Source organism: Zootoca vivipara, chromosome 4, assembly GCF_963506605.1.
Source record: "Zootoca vivipara chromosome 4, rZooViv1.1, whole genome shotgun sequence".
In the NCBI taxonomy this organism is placed as follows: Eukaryota; Metazoa; Chordata; class Lepidosauria; order Squamata; family Lacertidae; genus Zootoca; species Zootoca vivipara.
In genome coordinates this window covers 20423788-20427744 of record NC_083279.1, presented here as the reverse complement: position 1 = coordinate 20427744, position 3957 = coordinate 20423788, and positions in this window count along the sequence as shown.

The following is a 3957-nucleotide window of genomic DNA, read 5'->3' as shown; positions in this document are numbered from 1 at the left end:
TTCAAGTATCTGCTCATTCAGTTCAAAAATATGAAGCAGCTATTACTAGGAATGTTTAAGGGGCAACATAGTAGGCTTAACAAAATGTGGCAGGGAGAGGGAGAGAGATCTCACAACTGAGTTTTGCATGTTCACGGACCTCTGAAAGAGCTGTTATTCAAAGGGAAAATGTCATATGGTGTGCCAAATGACCATTATGCAGCCTTAGCATTTTTAAAATGTGAAGCAGACTTGGGAGCTTTTAATTTTGAACGGAGGGGTGGGTGTGCAAACATGCCCAGAACCAGCCCTACCATTAGGCAGATGATGAAGGAGCAGGAAACAGCAGTGAGGTCTGATGTTTTATTATGTTTCTGTATATGCTGGGCTGTATATGTGAAAAAGGCTGGACTGGATGAATCCCAAGGATATCTTAGGACTGCAGAGTGTGGGTGTGGGTGGAACTGAGATGCTTTAGCTTTATTTCCAGTGATAATTTTTCTGATCAAAATTACAATCAGCTTCTAATCTCCCTCACCTTGCAGAATTCCAAATGCATATTTACAAAGTATGCATCTGAAATCCTGCAAAGAAGGGGGGGTAGTGATTGCATGTAAAAACTATTAGGATGGAGCAAATTAAGCACCCCTTCCTCTCTCAGCTTTCCAAGGCTTGCATTTATTTATTTATTTATTTATTTATTTATTTATTTATTTAAAGAACATCATTACACATCATTACATTCTACTATTATACGGTATGCAGTTTGCCACTCCTTACTCCATTTGAAAGCACTGGTTGTCCAGAAGAAGAAACAGTTAACTATCAAAAAGATTTCTAGACTGTCCTGGCACTGTGTTAATAAGCAGAATGAACTGCTTGCAATATCTGTTTGGGAACAAACAAGAAAACTAAGTGAGGTGTTAGGGTCAGAAGCGGATTTGCCATTATACATCACCAGGACAATGTGTCAAGTGGTATGTTTATCTGTGAAGTGGAAAGGAAATTAACAATTGCTGGAACAATTCACCCGACATGTGTTCTCTGGAGCAACACAAATGACTGATGTCTTGCAATAATTATGGATCCCGATCTATTCAGAGAGGAAGTTACTAGCATATTCACTTTGCTTGTTAACTGATTTGTTAGCTGTCCAGAGTGCACAAGGCAGAACAGAAAGTTTGCACTGCTGCTTCTAACATTTCCTAACAAGCTTTCCATTTGCCTCATAAATACAAAGTTGTCAAGCTGCTGTGTGTCATTTTGCAGGCAATATTATTCACAGTACTTTAATCTCCAAATGATTTTCAAAAGTAATGGTCCAGTATGCTCCACTGATCGCAGTATATATTTACAACCTACATGCAGGGGGGGAAACCTGGCAACCATTTGCCAGAGATGGCAATGGCATGGTCTGTTACTTACTTTTCTTGACTTCATTCCAAGAAATGTCACATTCTGCATGCAAATATTACTTGCCTTATTCTGAAGCATATTTTGCAGAACTTGCCGTTATTTGATAGGATCAGCATGGCGGGAGAAAAAAGACACAGGTAAAAGAGTGACAAGATGGTATTTATTTTGTTTGCTTGAATATCTGTCTTTAACCTACTTTTCCATATGCCGCTGATGGCGAACCTATGACACGCGTGTCAGCACTGACATGCATAGCCATTTCAGTGACACGCGGCGGGATCTTCGACCTTACTTCCGGCCGGCGGCGGAAAACCTCATTCCGGCCAGCGGTCATAAAAAAACTCATAAGCATAGTATGACTTTCTCCTAATATAAACACTTTGTGAGTGGAAGGGCAGACTCTGCTACCCTGAAACTGGGACACCCATCCCCAAAGTGTTTCCAAGTAAACACTTTTGCTGTCGGCTACATACAAGTATAGCAGTAGATTGGGATTGCCTCTGCCAAGAGAGACCATAAGCTGTGAAATAGACAGGACCTCTCTATGGTCTGCTTTTTTGGCTGCGCCTATCATAAACAACAATATAAACCATGAAATTGTCACACAACACTTTTGAAATTCCATGTTTTAAAAAACGATAGTTTTTTATTGTTTTGAGAGAGAGAGAAAGAGAGAGAGAGAGAGAGAGAGAGAGAGAGAGAGAGAGAGAGAGAGAGAGAGAGAGAGAGAGAAAGCTTGGGTTGTTTTTTTAAAAGAATTATCAGGATTTAACCAAAGTACACTCCATGGAAACATGAATAGTTTTATGGTGTTTAAAAGAAAAAGAAATAGATAAATCACCATAGTAACAGTTTATTTAAATGTTATATGTGAAGCAGTATTCAAGAAGCATGCTTAATGGATATGAAATGGCAAAGTAATAAACAGATTACATTTTTAGCAACCAAGGTGGCAATTTGTAGTATGTATGTGATCTGAATAGCACAGTCTTTTTGCATTAAGGTTTTGCAAATATTTATTTTAGCCATTGACAAAATTAACTTAGTCTTAGTCCCCAGTATCCACCGGCAATGTCAGTTATAGCCTCACTGCCCTCTGGCAGATATCCACTTTACATTTCTCAAACATAATAGTGGGTGTATGTCAGCAACTCTTTGAGCTTCTTTGCCTGCAGAATCAGCTTGGAATCTATCCTAACAAACCGCACAGCATAAACAATGTGCGGAGAGACATCAGTTGACCTTATCAAAGCAGAAGTCTGTATATAATTGAGCACATTTAACCTGGAAACCTGTTGCAGACAATGTTCAAAATGTAGCAAAGGCTGTGTCTGAAAACAAGATACAGGGGTTGTATTCATTGTACAGCTAAGCTGAACGTTCTCCTTGAGCAATGGAACATTCTTCACCCTCTCCTCTTCACATGCCCTAAAATCTGTTCTATGGGTTTCACCAACCCTCTGGGACAGATTTGGGAAGGTACAAGGGGAGGAGAAGGGGAAGTCCTCTTGTGCCAACACTAACACTAGTGCAAAAAGTTTCAGTTTCTTGTTTTTCCAATCATCAGTTCTCCACATTTCCATGTCAGCTTGCTGTTGTCATTTTTAAATTCCTCATGAAGATTCATTAGCATTTTAGTACAAATTTCTGCTGAAGTACACATTTTTGTGGGTAAATTCCCCAATATGCACATTTTTGCAAAACCATCCCCCCAATACAATGCATTTCTGCATCTTATTTTCTCTAATACAGTATATGCATCTGTATATACTGTGATCTAAACCACTGAGCCTAGGGCTTGCCTTCAGTAGGTCGGCAGTTCGAATCCCTGTGACGGGGTGAGCTCCCGTTGCTCGGTCCCTGCTCCTCCCAACCTAGCAGTTCGAAAGCACGTCAAAGTGCAAGTAGATAAATAGGTACCACTCCAGCAGGAAGGTAAATGGCATTTCCGTGCACTGCTCTGCTTCACCAGAAGCGGCTTAGTCATGCTGGCCACATGACCCGGAAGCTGTCTGCGGACAAACGCCGGCTCCCTCGGCCAGTAAAGTGAGATGAGCGCCGCAACCCCAGAGTCGTCCTTAACTGGACCTAACGGTCAGGGGTTCCTTTATGCACACTTGCTCTAGTAGATGCATTTTTGTACATATTGGCTGGAGAACTGTATTACCAGAATTTGGAGAAGTGTGAATTTGAAGAATAGGTATGTTTTGATTCATGGATTGTTTCAAAAGGTGCAGATTTGGTAAATTCTCCTTTAACGCAATCTGGATCAAATTTCTCCGTATAAGCATACATGAGTGAGAGTAAACATGCTTTGTGTTTCTTGTTATAAATACATTTGCTTTTGTCACCAGTGCTTTAAACATGCTAGCACACATTTCCCCCACATGCAATTTAAAGTGACTGGACCTGATGAAAGTTATAGTCCAAAACATCTGAAAGACAACAGGTTGGTGAAGCTGCTTTAAAGTATTCCTCTTTTTTCCTTCTATTTTCCTTCTATTTGCTCTTTTGGGCCTCGGCATTTCCCCCCCCCCCTTTTCTCTGTTGCTCTCTTTTAGT